At 42.5% G+C, this 21,045-nt stretch overlaps 1 long non-coding RNA gene across 1 annotated transcript; it reads right to left on the reverse strand.

Annotated features, from left to right (window-relative positions):
* Positions 1–11,401: 11,401 nt before the first annotated feature.
* Positions 11,402–11,737, reverse strand: LOC132893798 (uncharacterized). Its single transcript, XR_009655591.1, has 3 exons — positions 11,651–11,737; positions 11,520–11,564; positions 11,402–11,424 (listed from the first exon to the last, which is right to left on the reverse strand). It is a non-coding gene; the product is annotated as an uncharacterized LOC132893798 (long non-coding RNA).
* Positions 11,738–21,045: the final 9,308 nt, after the last annotated feature.

The following is a 21,045-nucleotide window of genomic DNA, read 5'->3' on the forward strand; positions in this document are numbered from 1 at the left end:
TTTCATAAGCAAAACTCAATAAAAAGGCTGGAGGCCTAAAGAGGGCCAAAGTCTCACTGTAATATAAATGAAATATTAATACGTGATTTGAAAGATACCACACCACTATTGATGTGGTGTGATTACAATGATTTTCAATTGTTCAATGAAGTTCATATTTAATTTTGTAATACACAGCACCAGTCAGTAGTTTGGACACACCTTCTAATTCAGTGTTTGTTTATTTTTTTTTATTTTTTATTTTTATTCATTAAAAGACACTTCCTGTCTTAAAGTACAACCCCGATTCCAAAAAAGTTGGGACAAAGTACAAATTGTAAATAAAAACGGAATGCAATGATGTGGAAGTTTCAAAATTCCATATTTTATTCAGAATAGAACATAGATGACATATCAAATGTTTAAACTGAGAAAATGTATCATTTAAAGAGAAAAATTAGGTGATTTTAAATTTCATGACAACAACACATCTCAAAAAAGTTGGGACAAGGCCATGTTTACCACTGTGAGACATCCCCTTTTCTTTTTACAACAGTCTGTAAACGTCTGGGGACTGAGGAGACAAGTTGCTCAAGTTTAGGGATAGGAATGTTAACCCATTCTTGTCTAATGTAGGATTCTAGTTGCTCAACTGTCTTAGGTCTTTTTTGTCATATCTTCCGTTTCATGATGCGCCAAATGTTTTCTATGTGAAAGATCTGGACTGCAGGCTGGCCAGTTCAGTACCCGGACCCTTCTTCTACGCAGCCATGATGCTGTAATTGATGCAGTATGTGGTTTGGCATTGTCATGTTGGAAAATGCAAAGTCTTCCCTGAAAGAGACGTCGTCTGGATGGGAGCATATGTTGCTCTAGAACCTGGATATACCTTTCAGCACTGATGGTGTCTTTCCAGATGTGTGAGCTGCCCATGCCACGCACACTAATGCAACCCCATACCATCAGAGATGCAGGCTTCTGAACTGAGCGCTGATAACAACTTGGGTCGTCCTTCTCCTCTTTAGTCCGAATGACACGGCATCCCTGATTTCCATAAAGAACTTCAAATTTTGATTCGTCTGACCACAGAACAGTTTTCCACTTTGCCACAGTCCATTTTAAATGAGCCTTGGCCCAGAGAAGACATCTGCGCTTCTGGATCATGTTTAGATATGGCTTCTTCTTTGAACTATAGAGTTTTAGCTGGCAACGGCGGATGTCACGGTGAATTGTGTTCACAGATAATGTTCTCTGGAAATATTCCTGAGCCCATTTTGTGATTTCCAATACAGAAGCATGCCTGTATGTGATGCAGTGCCATCTAAGGGCCTGAAGATCACGGGCACCCAGTATGGTTTTCCGGCCTTGACCCTTACGCACAGAGATTCTTCCAGATTCTCTGAATCTTTTGATGATATTATGCACTGTAGATGATGGTATGTTCAAACTCTTTGCAATTTTACATTGTCGAACTCCTTTCTGATATTGCTCCACTATTTGTCGGCGCAGAATTAGGGGGATTAGTGATCCTCTTCCTATCTTTACTTCTGAGAGCAACTGCCACTCCAAGATGCTCTTTGTATACCCAGTCATGTTAATGACCTATTGCCAATTGACCTAATGAGTTGCAATTTGGTCCTCCAGCTGTTCCTTTTTTGTACCTTTAACTTTTCCAGCCTCTTATTGCCCCTGTCCCAACTTTTTTGAGATGTGTTGCTGTCATGAAATTTCAAATGAGCCAATATTTGGCATGAAATTTCAAAATGTCTCACTTTCGACATTTGATATGTTGTCTATGTTCTATTGTGAATACAATATCAGTTTTGAGATTTGTAAATTATTGCATTCCGTTTTTATTTACAATTTGTACTTTGTCCCAACTTTTTTGGAATCGGGGTTGTAATGGTGGATGTCATTTTTGTCATGATCCTACCTGGTGGCTTCTCTCTTCAGGTAACATCTCCACTCAGCATTACCGGCCACGCCCGCACTCACTTCCTCTTATTATCTTTCAGTGACTGTCATTGGCTGTTGCCGATCACCTGCTCTCCCCCTGTGTGTATTTAAGCTGCAGTCCTCCCAAGCCTCAGTGTCAGATCGTCTGCAACTCTCAGCCTGATAACCTGCTCTGTGTTCCTACTACTCTGACTCCTGATATTGTTCTGTTCCAGTTTGACTCTGTCTGCTCTCCAGCCCCGGTAACCCAACCTGCCTTCTGTCCCGTTGACTCTGCCTCTTGCCTGCCCCTCTTGTACCTTCGCCTGATCTCCAGCTTGCTCAGCCCTGCTGCTAGCCTGCCTCTCCATCTGCCTGGTTTGGCTCTCTAACTCTTGCCTACTGAGGGACTGCTCTCTGGGAGACCGCCTGAAACCCAAGCACTGTCAGCCTACTGCCACAGCTCTCTGACTACGCCAGATCCAGTCAGCTCTTAGAAGCTAAGCAGGGTCAGGCCCAGTCAGTACTTGATGGGAGACCTCAGACATCACCTCCAGCCATTCCTGCCTCTCAGTTCTCCTGCCATTGGACTTCACATATTCTCCCAACTCCCCTTTATAAATAAACTGTGGTTTGAGTGCAATTGATCTCCTCTCCTGTTTGTTCCGTGACAGAACGATCTGACCACAACATGGAGTCAGCGCCCGAACCCTCTGCCCTAGACTGCCTGCAGCGCATCAAAGAAGATGTCAGTCGGACGTCTGCCGACATTGCAGCCCTGATCCAGCTTGGTCATCATCATCATCAGCAACGACTGGACCAAGCACTCCGCTGCTCCCCACCCAACCACCGCAGTCCCTCGTTGCATCAGCCCCTGTCATACCCGCCGCTGACGTGCCAGCTCCAGGAGGTGCTCCTGCTACACTCGAGGCCCTGGAACCCAAGGTCAGCAGTCCGGAGCGTTTTGACGGTGACCCCTCCCAAGTCCGTGCCTTCCTGACCAGTTGCCAGTTGCTGTTTGACCTGCAGCCCAGAACCTTCGCGTCGGAGGCAGCAAAGGTGGTCTTCGTCATTACTCGTCTGACTGGCCGCGCCCGCCTGTGGGGGACTGCTGAGTATGAACGCCGGACACCGGCATGTGCCTCCTTCACCTTGTTTTCAGCGGAAATGACTAAGGTCTTCGACCTGGGCTCATCGTCAGTAGAGGCATCCAGAGGACTGATGAGTATTCGCCAAGGCAGACAAACAGTGGCTGACTACTCGATCAATTTCCGGACCTTGGACCGGCACAGCAAGTGGGGCACGCAGGCACTGGTGGACGCCTTTCTGCACAGCCTGGCCGACTACATTAAGGATGAATTGGTCTTGCATGAACAACCATCGACACTCGATGAGGCCATTGCCCTGGCCGTCCGCATTGACCGCCGGGTCCAGACCCGTTGACGAGAGAGGGCCCGCCAGACTCAGTCAGTCACCAGCGCACGGAGTAACCCAGCCCCTTCTACGTCTCCTGCTGCTTCTCCGCCGAGCCTTCTGGACCAGGCAGAGCCCATGGAGATCGGCCGTGCTTCCCTCAGCCCGGCAGAGCGCCAGCGTCGGATCACCACCAATCTGTGCCTGTACTGTGGGGGTGACGGTCACCGTGCTGCCTCTTGCCCAGTAAAAGCGATGAGCTCACTGGACATGGGAGGGGTCCGGCTGGGCTCAATGATCATCCAGTCCTCCACCAGCCAGAAACCTATGCTCCAAGTTTGTCTTCATCTGTTGGATTCCACCCACACCCTGACCGCCCTGGTCGACTCTGGTGCCAAGGCTAACATCATGGACACCGAGCTTGCGCATCAGTTGGGTCTGCAAAGCCTTCACTTATCCTCTCCCGTTCCAGCCAGGGCACTGGATGGCCATCTCCTTGGCACCGTCGCCCGCCTCACTGCCCCTGTCCCGATGACTCTGTCAGGCAACCACCACGAAACCATCCAGTTTCACCTGCTCCATTCCCCCGGCCAACCTCTAATTCTGGGCTATCCATGGCTCCGCCAGCACAGTCCTCATCTCAACTGGGCCACTGGAGTGATAAGAGAATGGGGCAAGGACTGCCACCGGACCTGCTTACGAGCCGCCACTCTAACCCCCCGTACTCCAACTGCCAGCTCTGCCCCCTCCAAGGATCTGGTTCCCATCCTACCTGACCCCTGTATCATTGCTACTTTGACTGGGGACATCAAAGAACGAGTGTGGGAGGCCCTCCGTGACCAATCCAGCCCCAGTGCATGCCCCGCAAGTCGCCTCTTTGTTCCTGAAGACCTGCGATCCCAGGTTATACAATGGGGACATGACTCCCGTCTTGCCTGCCACCCTGGTTCCACTTGCACCTACCACCTGCTCGCCCAACAGTTCTGGTGGCCTACTATGAGCAGGGATTTGTGAGACTTTGTCCGAGCCTGCCCTACCTGTAATCAAAATAAGTCCTCCAACCAGCGGAGGATGCCTGCGCCCACCTACCGGGTGGGCCAGAAGGTGTGGTTGTCAGCCAAGGACCTGCCCCTCCAGGTGGAGTCTTGTAAGCTGGCACCTCGGTTCATCAGACCATTCCCAATCCAGAGGATAATCAGCCAGTCTGCTGTCCGGCTCCAACTGCCCAAGTCTGAGAGTGCACCCCACCTTCCACGTCTCAAAGATTAAGCCAGTGCACGAGAGCCCGCTGATCCCAGCTGCACCTTCTCCTATCGATGGTGATCCGGTCTACTCCGCCCACCGCTACTGTCCCTGAGCCCGATCCTGAACCAGATCCTGAGGCCTTGGACTCTGACCGGTCTGAGGAGTTCTAACCCTCCACTGGTATTCCCCCTCCTCCCGCCCGTCTTTGGTGATCTGTGGCTAGGGACTTCTGAAGCCGTCCCTTGGGGGGGGGTTCTGTCATGATCCTACCTGGTGGCTTCTCTCTTCAGGTAACATCTCCACTCAGCATTACCGGCCACGCCCGCACTCACTTCCTCTTATTATCTTTCAGTGACTGTCATTGGCTGTTGCCGATCACCTGCTCTCCCCCTGTGTGTATTTAAGCTGCAGTCCTCCCAAACCTCAGTGTCAGATCGTCTGCAACTCTCAGCCTGATAACCTGCTCTGTGTTCCTACTACTCTGACTCCTGATATTGTTCTGTTCCAGTTTGACTCTGTCTGCTCTCCAGCCCTGGTAACCCGACCTGCCTTCTGTCCCATTGACTCTGCCTCTTGCCTGCCCCTCTTGTACCTTCGCCTGATCTCCAGCTTGCTCAGCCCTGCTGCTAGCCTGCCTCTCCATCTGCCTGGTTTGGCTCTCTAACTCTTGCCTACTGAGGGACTGCTTGCTGGGAGACTGCCTGAATATGCCAGATCCTGTCAGATCTCAGCTGCTAAGCAGGGTTGGGCCCAGTCAGTACTTGGATGGGAGACCTCAGATGTCACCTCCAGCCATTCCTGCTTCTCAGTTCTCCTGCCACTGGACTTCACCCACACGCATTCTCCCTTTTCCTCTGTTATTAATAAACTGTGGTTTGAGCGCAATTGATCTCCTCTCCTGTTTGTTCCGTGACAATTTTTCTTTACTTAGTTGAGCTGTTCTTGACATAATATGGATTACTACAGTTGTGGAATAGGGCTATTTACTTTGAAGAATCTAAAATAAGAAACATTTTGTTTTTTTTTTGTTTACTACATAATTCCATATGTTTCTATGTTTTTCATAGATTTGACATCTTCAGTATTGTTCTCATCTCATTATCTCTAGCCGCTTTATCCTTCTACAGGGTCGCAGGCAAGCTGGAGCCTATCCCAGCTGACTATGGGCGAAAGGCGGGGTACACCCTGGACAAGTCGCCAGGTCATCACAGGGCTGACACATAGACACAGACAACCATTCACACCTACGGCCAATTTAGAGTCACCAGTTAACCTAACCTGCATGTCTTTGGACTGTGGGGGAAACCGGAGCACCCGGAGGAAACCCACGCGGACACGGGGAGAACATGCAAACTCCACACAGAAAGGCCCTCGCCGGCCCCGGGGCTCGAACCCAGGACCTTCTTGCTGTGAGGCGACAGCGCTAACCACTACACCACCGTGCCGCCAGCACCCAGTATTGTTCTACAATGTAGAAAAAAGTCAAAATACAGAAAAGCCCATGAATGAGTAGGAAAGTACAAACTTTTGACTGGGACTGTACATAAAAAATAAAAACCCCTGAGTTGTGCTGCTATAAGAATTTTTTTTTTCTATAACTGCATGTCCTGACATGTTTTATTTCTTTTCTAGTCCAGCAATTTTCCAATAGTTAATTTGTTTTTTATTTGTTAATGAACAATGTCTATTTTTTATCCATTTATAGTTACAATTAATGCTGTGGAACATCAGTGAACAAGTTCGTCCCCTGTTTTCACTTATGGTGTTCCATCACCCACCTTGTTTTGTTCTCTTGAAGTTAAAGATAAAAAAAAAATGCAGCTTGACACCTTCCAAAATATGTGAAGTATTTAATCTGTTTATAAAAATCTATGTGTTTGTTGGAAATACTATCAAAATGAATCAACACCTTCTGGCCAATCAATCAGCAGCAATGTGGTGTAATAAAATAAAGCTTAGTTAATGTTAGACATACTGTACTTTTTATATTAAATGCATTAAAGCTACATTAAAATACAGCACACTCAAAATGAATCATCAATTGGCACTAGCATATATAATTACATATTATGAAATCCTATGTCAGCTAATGCATTTCAAATTTGTAGGAGATGGTTACAGTTGCAATATTATACATACAGTCCTGTGCAAAAGTCTTAGGTACAGTATATGTAAAGAAATATTATATAAGGAAATATAATCTGAGTTATACATAAGGTGTACATGACACTTGCATAAGGAATTCATGAGCCCATGACATTAGATTAGATTAAAATGGCTTAAAAATAATGAAATGAAATGTTTCAACATAAAAAAAATACTATAAACAGCAATAAGCCATAATAAATGAAACAAAGTCAATATTTGGTGGGAGACGACCCTTTGCTTTAAAAAAAAAATAGCAGTTTCAGGTACAATGAGTGCAGTTTCATAAGGAAATGAGCTGTATGTTTTACTGAACATCTTGCAGAACCAGCCACAGTTCTTCTGGACACTTTGTTACACTTGCTTCTTAATTTTGCAACAAAACCCAGTAGCTTTCATTATGTTTTCTTTTTTTTTTTAACCTGAAAAGTGGTCTCTGATGTAATATGCTGCTCAGATACAAACTCTTTTTTTTCTGTAATATTTAATTTTGTGTAGGAAAACAAACATTTGGTACTCTAAAATGTTTTTGTACTCACTTGATAATGTAGAAGTCATAAAATAGAAATCTATAACAAAGTTTGTATGAAAAAAATCAGGGGACTAAGAATTTTGCAATGTACTGTAAATCAGTCTGTACCCAGATAGCAAAAGGGCGTTGATTTGACGGGGAATCATCGGCATGTTCTTCGACCATACGCCGTCGAATCATCGTGGATCACCGGCGTTGATTCAACACCTCTTTGCTCATACGAGTTTGCGTTGAAACGACGTTGAAAAGTGGATGGTGGCCGACAGAGAATAGACCCCCTTTCACCCTTCATTCAACTACGGATTTCGGTCGATTTATAGTTTAATTTTCGGCGATGATTCATCCAACTTTACTTCCTGTTTTATGTACCGTATTTTTCGGACTATAAGTCGCACTTTTTTTCATGGTTCGGCTAGCCATGCGACTTGTACTCCGGTGCGACGTATATATGTTTTTTTTTTTTTTTTTTCACCGCGGAATAACTGGAGCTGATGCCGAGTCTGACGACAGCCACGCAGAAGAAGAGGAAACGGCGCTTCGTCTGCCGCTGGAGTTGGCAGAGTTGTTCAGAAGCGACACCGAGGATGAGGAATTCAATGGATTTGCTGATTTGGAGTGAAATCGCCAGCTTGATAAACTTGATTGACCTGTGTTTTATTATTAATGATAGGCCTATAGTTATTTAAATAAGTTATGTAATGATTTTAGGCAGTGCTTAATTTGTGAAGTGGGAGGTCCCGGAACGCAGGAGGTGGGTGGGTCCGGCGACTCAAAAAAAAAAAAAGGTGGGGGGTGGTTTACTATAACTTTACGCACACGCGCTTATTGTGTGTGTAAAAAAAAAAATAATAATATCAGACATTATGATCTTAGAAAATGCTTTAGTGACGAACAGTTACAGACAGTAATATGTCGTGATATGTTATAAAATATTTTTATTAGGCTATATATTAAATTTATCTTCTAAAATAACAGACTACTCATATCACAACCGGTTTATTTCACCATTGGAGATCAGATCACACAAGACATGAGTTAAATTACTCTTTTTAAGGATTTAAGTAGGGTATTTAAAAGCGGTTGTTGTTTTTTTTTCACTAGACGGTTGTCTTTGGAGATGATATACCTATAGCCTACTTGACCTCTGATTTAATGAAATAAAATTCGACAAAAATGAAGAATGACACTCCTCGATGATGACTACAGCTTTAATAACAAAGATGAAAGAGCCATGGGGCGATAATAAGCCCTACCGGTAAAAATAATCTAAAAGCAAACTGATTAATGCATCAGTAATAGGCTACTAATATTAGTTATAATAATAATAATATAGGCTATTAGTAATAACGATAGTGATAGTATTAAAGATAGTAGTAGATATTTAAAATAATCAGACTAGGCTACTTACAGGGCAAAGGGCGCGTTATCACTGCTCAGCTGTTCGGTTATTAAATAAACAATGCAGTCGCGCAGTAACCACGCGCCGCTTATCAGATACAATCACAGATTCTATGGATAGAATAACCCTTCAAAAAAGTGCGACTTATAGTCCGGTGCGACGTATATATGTTTTTTTCGTCTTCATAATGCATTTTTTGGCTGATGCGACTTAAACTCCGGAGCGACGTATAGTCCGGAAAATACGGTACAACAGGAAGGCTACAAATTAAGCAAAACAGGCTAAATTAAACTAGCTAACAATAAAGCATCGGGGCTCTTGCCTAGGATGAACACACACATGCATACGTCAACCATGAAAGTGAAACTTAATTTATATCAATGTGCGTAGGCTATGTCCTGTTTTATGTACAACAGGATATAAAAATGCATGCAACAATGCACCTCTCCTAATGTTTGTCAAGCTATCTAATGAGGCATAACTTTTAACATTTATAAGGAACAGAACACACTTGAACAAGTTCTTAGAAACATTTTATGATTTATTTATAATTTACAATTGTGGCCTATTCCTCCTGCGGCGCAGACACCTGTGCATGGAAACAGAAAAACATAACCAAAATTAATTTGATGCAGCATTGATAAAGAAAGTCAGCAGTAGGCTATGGGTTTCTAAATGCCACCCTACCTCACGTCTCCTCATCCCCCTCTCTCTCTGGTGCATACTTAAGCCACTTCTTGATTGCGTCACTAAAAGTAGCATGTGTGCTCCCTGGCAGCTGCTTTTGTAGAGCATCTGAAAGAAAAAGAACAAAACAACATTGAGACTTTGCATGGTGATAATTGTTAAAGTTTGAGTTGTTAAGACTATGCACGTCATACTCTAGTGGTAGGTGTCAAGTAATGGTACTAGTACAGAAAATATATGTAAAAATCAGAAACCATAGATGTGAATCTTGTGACAATTTAAACGGGATTAAAAAAAAACCCCAACATTTTAATTTCCCCATTGACACAAAGCGGAAATAGAAATGCCACTACCGGACCGTTCGTCACTCAGTCAGCCTCCCTGGACTTGCCTGCACACCTGCTTTTTCTGAGTAAGGCGCCTGGTGAGTTTCTTAATCCTTTTTAATCCTTTGCATCTTTCACAATATGTTTGTCGTTGTCGTTATAATCGTAATGTTACAGTTAGTGAAGGAGTTATCAAAGAACGTTTAGAAGTAGTGTGCAAGTACTTGCGACAGCTTACTATTTTACCCTCTTTTACAGCTTTGTGCACATGCATAACCTACCAAACAGGACATCATGGATCTTGGTGTCCTTAAACGCAGTTTTTTCCCCCTTTCCAGCCCAGTTAAATTGGCTGGCCAAGCTGTTGACCAGGAGGCTACGCAGCATCCACCTCACTGTGACCCCTACGTCGGTTCCTCCACAAAGGGCTAAGGTAGACACCTGATAGAATAAAATGTAGCATGAAGACAATAATGAGAAAGTATTCAGTGTTTATCATTGTTTCATTGATTCACAATGATATTAAGTATTTGTGTTTCTTTTTGCAGGTGTTGCAGATGACTGGAAAGGAAAGGTAAGACTCAATAAGTACCATTAGCTGCTTTTGTTTGGCATCTTCCTTCACCAGGGCCTCTGCTGCCAAAAACTCCTCCATGGTGGAGAGTGGGAGCTTGATTAGGGGCGATGTCTGGGGTGTGTCTTGTCTCCCCATCTCTCTCCTTAGGGCCCTGACCTCTTGCGCCAGCCTTCCTACTTCCCCCTTCAGCTCCCTGTTTTCCTCCCTCAGCTGGCCAAGGAGAACGATGACTGTGCTGATGCCCATGTCTGTTAAGTAACACCAAACATTAGGACTTTTATTTCATATTGCTGGTCATTTTTGAACAGTGATTACAGTTGATGACTCACCACGCAGCAACTGATTGTTCCCCTGTTGCGATGGCAGAGGTGTGGCTGAAATATCAGAGAGTACAATTTAGTTCACTTCAAGGTGCGCCTTAATTTAATTTCTGTTCTAAATTCACAATTTTCATGTTGATTGATTGATTTCCTCTTTGATTTACCATGGAAGCGGTGACGTGGCTGGGGTGAATCTGAAAAATTGTATAGTCAGTTGATCAAAATGCATCTACATAGATATTTGTTTGTCGTTTTGTTGTTTTTTTGTCGTTTTTGGCATAAATAAAGGCAATGCATAGTTACCATGGGTTAGTGGCTGGCTGTGAAGGAAAGGGCCTGGCGGGGTTTCTGAAGATGGTGAATCTGAAAAATAGTAAGCAGTCAGTTTTCCTCCCTCAGCTGGCCAAGGAGAGCAATGACGGTGCTGATCCCCATGTCTGTTAAGTAACACCAAACATTAGGACTTTTATTTCACATTGCTGGTCATTTATGACCAGTGATTACAGTTGTGGACTCACCACGCAGCAACTGATTGTTCCCCTGTTGCGATGGCAGAGGTGTGGCTGAAATATCAGAGAGTGCAATTTAGTTCACTTCAAGGTGCGCCTTAATTTAATTTCTGTTCTAAATTCACAATTTTCTTGTTGATTGATTGATTTCCTCTTTGACTTACCATGGAAGCCGTGACGTGGCTGGGGTGAATCTGAAAAATTGTATAGTCAGTTGATCAAAACGCATCTACATAGATATTTGTTGTTTTGTTTTTTTAGTCGTTTATGGCATAAATCAAGGCAATGCATAGTTACCATGGGTTAGTGGCTGGCTGTGAAGGAAAGGGCCTGGTGGGGTTTCTGACGACGGTGAATCTGAAAAATAGTAAGCAGTCAGTTGATCAAAACATATCTTCACTTACTCATTGGTATTTTAATTTCTGGCATAAATAAAGGAAATGCATAGTTACCATGAGTTAATGGCTGGCTGTGAAGAAACAGGCCTGGCTGGGTGTCTGAAGACGGAAATGAAAGCATTATTATTTCAGACAACTTCTAGGTCTTTAGTAGAACAACAACAACAAGTGGTACAGATAGTCACCTTCATTAAGGGAGGGGAATTGCCACTCGCTGTCCAGCTGAGTGGCATCAATAGATGGTGGCCTCCTCCCCCTACGGCTTGGTCCTGCCTCCTCCTCGCTGTCCTCCTCCAAATACCTTTTGTTTGGTCTTTAAAATAAAACCAGGACCTTACTGACACAGCTCAAAACACAAACGAAACCATAATTGAACTTATAACTGCAAGTTGTGATTTAAAAAAGAAAACACTTTTACCATCTTTTCCTTGGCCCCATCTCACCATCATCCGATTGCAGGTCTGCTGTAAGGCAGCCTTCCTCAAGCGATCGGGTCAGGTAACGTCTTGCTTTGGCAAAGGTGCCTGAAAGGGAAGGCAGTCTTAATGAAATTGGCTTAATGCAGTATTGAAGTATTGTCATTGGTTTAATGAAGTAGCTATGCAGCTCAACACAGGTTGCCAGCACCCTTATTTTTTGATGGAATCGCCATCCTTGTCCCAGGGGGGTGCAGTTCATGGCGGCCTTCACAGCTTTGTTTCCGCCAAAGGGTGGCCAGTAGCATCCCACTTCTCCGTCAACATCTACCACCCAGCTGGACGACACAACTGCTGCACTCCGGTCTTGGAATTCCACAACTTTCCAAATCTGTGCCATCTATAATAAAAAAAATAAAAAAAAGTACTCCATGGAAAGGATAGTTAGTGCCTGCCATCCAGCTGGAGTACTCCAACTGTCCAGATTCCTTCTAATGCATAAGTAAAGATGTGTTTCTTTGTGTGTGTGTGTGTGTGTGTGTGTTTTTTGTGTTTTTTTTTTTCTTCCCATATAGGTTTACGAATGGTGACGAAGAGGGATTGCCACAAAGGTCTCTCCATCTGGGAACAACACACATTTGCCCTGGACAACCTCAAGCCGGTCAACGTTAAGGCAGCTGTCTATGCCAAATACTCTGTAGCAGCCAATGCTTGTGGAGGGGCAAGGATAGTGGAAATATGACTCCCTCCTCTTGAATTTCATGTAAACCACAAAGACAGAGTCACCATGTTTAATTATGTTTTTCACCATTACGATTTCATTTTTAATCACTAGGCAATCATCGCCCTGCTTTGAAGAAAAACAGAAATCATTGAAATGCACTTTTTTAAATTGCTGGCCAGAACTTAAGTGTTGGGGTAATGGGCCCTCCTGGTGTGGGTGTAACAACTGTGGTTGTGTAGGTGGTGGTGGAAATAAACAAACTGGCTCCTCTGAAAGGCGTTTGACAACCTGTTGTAAAGGTTGAGATGGCTTGCGTAGCATTTTTTTTAGTTTACCCAAATAATTCTCATAAGGAAAGGATGAGATGTTGTCTAGGGAACCATACTGGCAGTACTCATGTGTCAGATGTATTGTTTGATGTACGCTAAACACAATCTCGTCTTTACCATACACCTCTCCAAAATGCTTTACAAAAGCCATTAACAATTTTTCGGAAAAACAAACCATACTTTCAGAAATGTTTGGTGTGAGTAGCAAAAACATGGCCACAGAAAACAACATGAAGTTTTCATAGAGATCTTGTGGAAGAATGTCCCTCAGAACTAATGGCCCACTGTAAATCATAAATTGGCGCAGCTCTGCCGCTTTCCACCTATCAGTTTCAGCGAGTTCACGGGGTTTCCGTGCAAATTCAGCTGGAGTATAGGGACAAAGCTGTATTAACTTTTCGGAGATGGCTTTAATGGCTCTTGTAGGCTGCCTTGTAGAGTTTTTCCCCCTCATCCAAAAATGTATCAACTTTTTCATAACGCCAAGGCAACATAAATGCATATAATCTATTGGGAAGGCAGACACCATTTTCACCAGACCCGTCAGAGGACTTCTGTTGATGTGGTGGTCCTCATCTACCATATTTTCAAACTCCTCGTCTGACCTTAGCCTAACATCAGTTTCAGGATACGTCATTTTTTTCTGCCAAATATCAGTCTGATGGCATTTATCGCATCCGGAGTACCCATTATGGCATTTAATTTGTTTTACAAATGCTCGAGCAGGAGCATCACAAATGAAGGATGAAATGGCCACCCTCAGCTTTCTACCTCCAAATGTTACCCCATTGCAAAGCAGATCAGAGAGGTCTTTAACAAACTGCGTCAGATAATCAAACACATTGGAGGGTTTTCCAGGGCCACAAAAGATGCCAACTAAAAACGGTGTTCTGGTGTAATCGCAATCAATCAGTGCCAAAATAGGCCAAAACTGAAGCCTGGTGCTTTTGAAAGGGAGACCATCAATTGAACTCTTATTGTTTGAATAACATCTGGTAAATGGATGGTGCTTAATTTGGACAAAATTCCCTTTGCCAAGCCAAAATGGAAGTATTCCCCATTACCTACGGTCTGTAATGGTACTGCAGGCTTAGTGCCCAATAAGGTCCTAGCATCTTTGGGCAGTTCAGGGTGGCTTGTTCTCAAAATGGTCAACAGAGCAGTAATGGCAATCAAAGGCACAGAGAATGATGCAGCCCAGTGTTTTAATTTTTGGTGAAGCCCTGACTCTTCAAAAGAGTCACCATCAATATGACTGTCACTGTCACCCTCTGAAAACATGCTACTGCTGTCAGACTCTGCATCACTGCACCCTCCCAACTCAACAGAATCCCCACCATCCTCATCTAAACCCATTGATGATGCAGGCCTGGGTGATGCAATTGAAGGAGAGACTTGAGCAGCAGGATTACCCAGAGCTGACTCAAAATTGGACAGAATCTGCCTTTCTGACATTTCAGTCGCTGTCACAACACGTCTTATTTTTGACCAATAAGAAGCCATGTTCTCTCCCCTAAAGAAATAAATGTCTGCAGTACCTTTTAAGGGAATGACGGGGTAGTGGTCTTCAGGTTCCATTGAGGTAAACATGGGGGGAACAAAGACAACAACATTTACGTCATTACATTTGAAATAACCTTACACACACACACACACACACACACAGTTCAAACAATTGTTTTATAGAAAGTTCTGTTTTAATACCAACAATGTTTTAACAATGTCTGGAGTCATGTTCGAATGGCTGTGACCCATACTGCCCTACAAAGCCAAAAGACCTTAATATCACTTAAGGTCAACATGAGTTATTGCCATTTTTGGAACAGAGGACATCAGTTGTATCATGTGATTAATTATTTCGAGTCATTTCTGTTTTTTTCTGGTAACAATAAGACGTCGTTTTTACCGTAACTTCCAAAAGCAAAGGGAAAACCAAGGCAGAAGCCTGTAATGAGTCTGATGAGTTAAGGTCTTTTGGCTTTGTAGGGCAGTATAGGCCTACAGCGTTACAAAGCCCAGCCCCCTCAAGCCGGGTATAGCTACCGGTTATAACCACGGCCTATATACTCGATTGAAATGCTTTGTTTTCACTCCGTCAAGACCACTACTTTGACTAGTTTTCGACTAAACAATGCATCTGCATGTTTATTGTATTAGTTGAGGGAATATAAGCATTTTCGTTCGTGGTACCTCAAAAAAAGTGGTCACTACAGAAGCGTTGGTAGCTGGATAATCTTTAAAGTTCATGGCCGCGAGGCGCGACCCATGGCTACACAAAAGAACAGGTCAGCTCAAAACGACATGCGACCTAGGCCTACATGCTCGATTTAAACGCTAAGTTTTCACACCAACGCTAAGTTTTCACTCCAACAAGACAACTACTTCGACTCGTTTTTCGATTGAGTAATGCATCTGCATGTTTATTGTTTCAAATGGACACACACACGCGCGTGCACACACACGCACACACACACACACACACAGTTCAAACAATTGTTTTATAGAAAGTTCTGTTTTAATACCAACAATGTTTTAACAATGTCTGGAGTCCTGTTCTAATGGCTGCGACCCATAGCGTTACAAAGCCCAACCCCCTCAAGCCGGGTATAGAGCTACCGGTTATAACCACGGCCTATATACTCGATTGAAATGCTTTGTTTTCACTCCATCAAGACAACTACTTTGACTAGTTTTCGACTAAACAATGCATCTGCATGTTTATTGTATTAGTTGAGGGAATATAAGCAATTTCGTTCGTGGTACCTCAAACAAAGTGGGTCACTACAGAAGCGTTGGTAGCCTGGATAATCTTTAAAGTTCATGGACGCGAGGCGCGACCCATGGCTACACAAAAGAACAGGTCAGCTCAAAACGACATGCGACCTAGGCCTACATGCTCGATTTAAACGCTAAGTTTTCACTCCAACAAGACAAGTACTTTGACTCGTTTTTCGATTGAATAATGCATCTGCATTGTTGTTGTTTCAAATGGATACTAGTTGAGGGAAATTTCTCCAACGCGTGATATGACTGAAGTTCATCATAACTTCTTAAACTGCTTGAAATTGTATTCGAAATTCCCTTTATTAATAGTGACTGAATAATGGTACGTACCAGATGTCCAGGGATGAATGAAAATGTAGCGTGGTCCAGTGTTTTTCTCAATGTTGTTTCAATGGTCCAAGCAGGCCGATCCACAAGAGAGTCGCGATCCAACCGAGTGGTGTGGGATTTTCACGTGCACCCAGGTATATAACGAAAATGACGTCATCCAGTAAACAGCAGTGGTAATCGCACTGCATTATGGGACATTATGAATTAAATAATTATAATTATAAATTATAAATCATAATTATAATTATAAATTAGAATTAATTTATGATCATCTTGGAAATGTTAAGTTATTTGCAAAAAAACTTTCAAAGATAGGTCAAATCCATTGCTGAGTTAAGAAAGTAAACTGGTTTTTGTTCTTTTTTTTTATCATTTACTTATCATTATCACTTATACTTATATCATTTACTCGTATCTATGTGTAAGCAGGATAAGACAAACAGTGGCAATTTATATTCTGAACAATTAGTTGCTCATCCTACCAATGTTGAAAACTGGCCGGCAAAAGTGACGATGGTTCAACATCGTATATTCGACCTTCTCTGACGGTCGACAGATCAACCTTTACCCACGGTGATTCAACAGTGATAAATCGACCTTCTCCGACGGCGGAGAAATCGATGTTTCACGGCGCCGTTTCAGCGTTGATTTTCTGACTTACGACAGAAACCGACCATTCTGACCAAGAATCGGCGCCGTTTCAACGTCCCTCTGCTATCTGGGTACTTATATCATCAATTACATGGGGAATTACTAGTTAATGGGTTATAAATCTTAAAAAAAGACCTAGTTTTTTTCAAATTATTTTCAATTTTACATGTCACTATTTACTTAAAAATAAATCCTAAATTCATCCCAATTTAAATAATTTATTGGGCTAGCAGTCACTCCCTGTCATTCCGAGTTGCACTATTGTGTGGTCTAAAATAATTTCCATACAGTGAGGGAAATAAAAATTTGCACACTTTTGTGATTGTTCTAGATATAAATGCTGCAAAAATAAGGAATTAATTCTCATGAAAATTACAGCTGGTGTCATTATAAAATATGTTGCTACTGATTAGGAAAATTTCACACAACAACTAGTGATGCAATTATTGTGAAGGAGAAGGAGCTTTCTAAAGTTCTCACAGCATTATTCAGCAACATTCAAGTAATAGCAAAAATACAACCATAATTCCAAACAAGTTGGGATGCTGGGTAAACTGTAAATAAAAACAGTATGCAATAATTTGCAAAACATGGAAACCCTATATTTCACTGGAAATAGTACAAAGACAACATATCAAATGTTGAAAATGAGAACTTTTATTAATTTTTGAAAAATATATGCTCATTTTGAATTTGATCTCAGCAACACATTTCAAAAATATTGGGACAGGGGCATGTTTACCACTGTGTTGCATCATCTCTACTTTTAACAACACTCTATAAATATTTGGGAACTGAGGAGGCCAATTGCTGTAGTTTTGAAAGAGAAATGTTGTCCCATTCTTGTCTGATATACAATTTCAGTTGCTCAATAGTTTGAGGTCTCCTTTGTTATATTTTGCACTTCATAATGCGCCAAATTCTTTAAATGGAAGACAGGTCTGGACTGCAGGCAGGCCAGTTTAGCACCCTGACTCTTTTACTACGGAACCATGCAGTTTTAATATGTGCAGAAAGTGGTTTGGGATTGTCTTGCTGAAAGAAGGAAGGCCTTCCCTGAAAAAGATTTTGTCTGGATGGCAGCATATTGCTCTGAAATGTGTATATATCATTCGGCATTAATAATGCTTTCCCAGATGTACAAACTACCCATGTCATGTGCACTAATGCACCGTCATACCATCACAGATACTGGCTTTTGAACTGTGCACTGATAACAAGCCGGAGGGTCCATCTCCTCTTTAGCCTAGAGGACATGGTGTCCATGATTTCTAAAAATAATTTATACTTTTGATTCATCAGACCTCAGGACAATTTTCTACTTCGCCCATCGTAAAAGAGCTTGGGCCCAGAGAAGGTGGCGGTATTTCTGGATATTGTTTATATATGGTTTTGACTGGAGTTTCTGGATGCAGTAATGAACTGTTTTCACAGATGATGGCTTTCTGAAGTATTCCTAAGCCCATAGAGTGATTTCCACTACAGACATGTGTCTGCTTTTAAAGCAGTGTCCCCTGAGGGCCTGAAGATCTCAGGCATCCAATGTCAGTTTTCAGCCTTGTCTCTTGCATACAGAGATCTCCAGATTCTCAGAATCTTTTAATGATATTATGTACCAGAGATGATGTAATCCCCAAATTCTTTGCAATTTTACCTTGAGGAACATTATTCTTAAATTGTTGCACTGTTTGCCCACAGTCTTTCATAGAACATTGAACCCCTCCCCATGTTGACTTCTGAGAGACTCCGCCTCTCTGGGATGCTCTTTTTATACCCAATCATGTTACTGACCTGTTGCCAGTTAACCAAATTAGTTATTTTTAGCATTACACAAATTTTTCAGTCTTTTGTTGCCCTGTCCCAACTTTTCTGAAATGTGTTGCTGCATCAAATTAAAAATGAGCATATATTTTTTTTTAAAAATAGAATTTCTCAGTTTCAACATTTGACATGCTGTCTTTGTACTATTTTCAATGAAATATAGGGTTTCCATCATTTGCAAATTTTCACATTTTGTTTTTATTTATGTTTTACGCAGCATCCCAGTTTTTTTGTTGTTGTTTTTTTAATTGAAGTTGTTTGTATGAATCTATGTATGTATGTATGTATGTATGTATGTATGTATGTATGTATGTATGTATTACAAAGCCATAGCAAAGAAACTAAAAATCCCTGTCAATGCAATTGGTTCAAATATACAGGTGGAAAGTTCATGAAACTACAACTAATCGTCTGTAGATAGGTGTGCCATGCAAAATTCTCTCAGCCTCTCAGACTAATGATAAGCAGAGAGAAACAGGATGTGAGTTACAGGAAGGTAAGAGAGCAGTCACTGGAATACAGTTGCAGGAGAACCTGAAAGCAGCAAGATCAGTAGTTCTACAGGGGGCAATAAGTAATGCTGAAAATAGAAGCACATAAATGTGTGCTGATAGATGAAACAAAAATAGAACTCCTTGACAATAATTCAGCTAGTCATGTTTGGAGACAGAAGGGTTGTGTGTATGATCCCAAGAACACCATACACACAGTCACATACGGAAGTGAGAGCATCATGAATTGGCACCGCTTCTGTGCAAAAGGTACTGGCATCATTACACATCATCAAAGGAAATATTTATCACCTAGGAGTGCTCTAAAACTCAGTTAAAATATTGTTTTACTTCATCTGTTTGGTCTCTGTAGGCCTGCCTCTACATGTTGCGAATATAATTTTCACTCCAACCGGAAGTCATTTGCAACATTGTCATTCAAAAGGATTATGGATCAGTCAGAGTGAGAGATTAATCTCCATCTCTCTTCGACGTCATGCTCCAGTGCCAAGGAGGAAGTTGTGCAGTCATGCACGAGCAAGCGCAAGCAGCTAATCGGAGCCACGCTTAATTACCCCAGCTCAGATTGACTGGATATCACTTAGATGGAGTGTTATCATATTACCAGTGTAATCTAGCTGGAAGGAAAATGCTGTTTAGTCAACGCAGCCGAACGTGATCGTCGTCACTGTGTTTGAGCTCCTCGAGGTGCGACGCCAGAAAAACACGGGCTGAGGTTTGGAGATAACGGCTTTGTGAGCTCAGCTCTACATCACGGGCATGACTGAGAGCAGAGCTCTAAATGTCGGCCTCAGAGATCCCTATCACCACACGCGCACACACACACACATATGCACAGGCAGACACATATTTCTCTGCTCCTGCCTTTTTCTATGCATCAATACCTCTCCACCATTCAGGCAATTAATGACAGCGCATTTTTATAACTCTTTCATGGGAGCTTAAAGGATGGCTCGAGCTTCATGGCTGATAGAAGAGTAAGAATTTGTCCGTGTCAATATCTTTCAGCTCTCTGTCTTTCGCTCTCTCTCACACACACACACACACACACACACACACACACACACACACTTATAAACCGATCTATAAACCAACAGAACTCTAAAACTCTGATTGAAGAAAGGTTTGTGTGTAAAAATGTGAAAACCTTATAACACCCACTCAACTCGTGCAAGTTGGCTTACTGTGTTTTTCACTTGAATGACATCACATGTCCGCTTTGCATGTTTGGTTTACTTAACATGCAAACTGTGTGCATGCAAATTTGATTCATTTTTCCATTTTCAATGCCACTCACTGCTGCTTGAAAGTCACATTGGAATTGTATTTGCAAATTTATACATCTAGAGAAGGGTGGCACGGTGGTGTAGTGGTTAGCACTGTCGCCTCACAGCAAGAAGGTCCAGGTTCGAGTCCTGTGGCCAACAAGGGCCTTTCTGTGCGGAGTTTGCATGTTGTCTGCGTGGGTTTCCTCCAGGTGCTCCGGTTTCCCCCAAAGACATGCAGGTTAGGTTAACTGATGGCTCTAAATTGACCGTAGGTGTGAATGGTTGTCTGTGTCTATGTGTCAGCCCTGTGATGACCTGGTGACTTGTCCAGGGTGTACCCTGCCTTTCACCCATAGTCAGCTGGGATAGGCTCCAGCTTGCCTGTGACCCTATAGAACAGGATAAGGTGGCTAGAGATAAATGAGATGAGAAAAGTGGCACGAACTTCACATGTGAGTGAACAAATGATTCACTTGTGATTCATAGTAAGCATATGATCACATTATTTTTCACTTAAAAAAAGAAATGATTTTTATTTCCCAAGTCACTATATTTTTTTATTGATTTGTTTATTTTCACTTCTTTTGTACAATTATTTTTTTTCCATATGATTAATTTCACATGAACCACAAATGATTCATCAATTTTCCATACAGACGTGATTATGTGAGTAATATGACAAAAACATGTATGCGTTTCAGCAGCACAGTGGTGTAGTGGTTAGCACTGTCGCCTCACAGCAAGA

The sequence above is a fragment of the Neoarius graeffei genome, chromosome 11 (assembly GCF_027579695.1).
Source record: "Neoarius graeffei isolate fNeoGra1 chromosome 11, fNeoGra1.pri, whole genome shotgun sequence".
NCBI classification, from domain to species: Eukaryota; Metazoa; Chordata; class Actinopteri; order Siluriformes; family Ariidae; genus Neoarius; species Neoarius graeffei.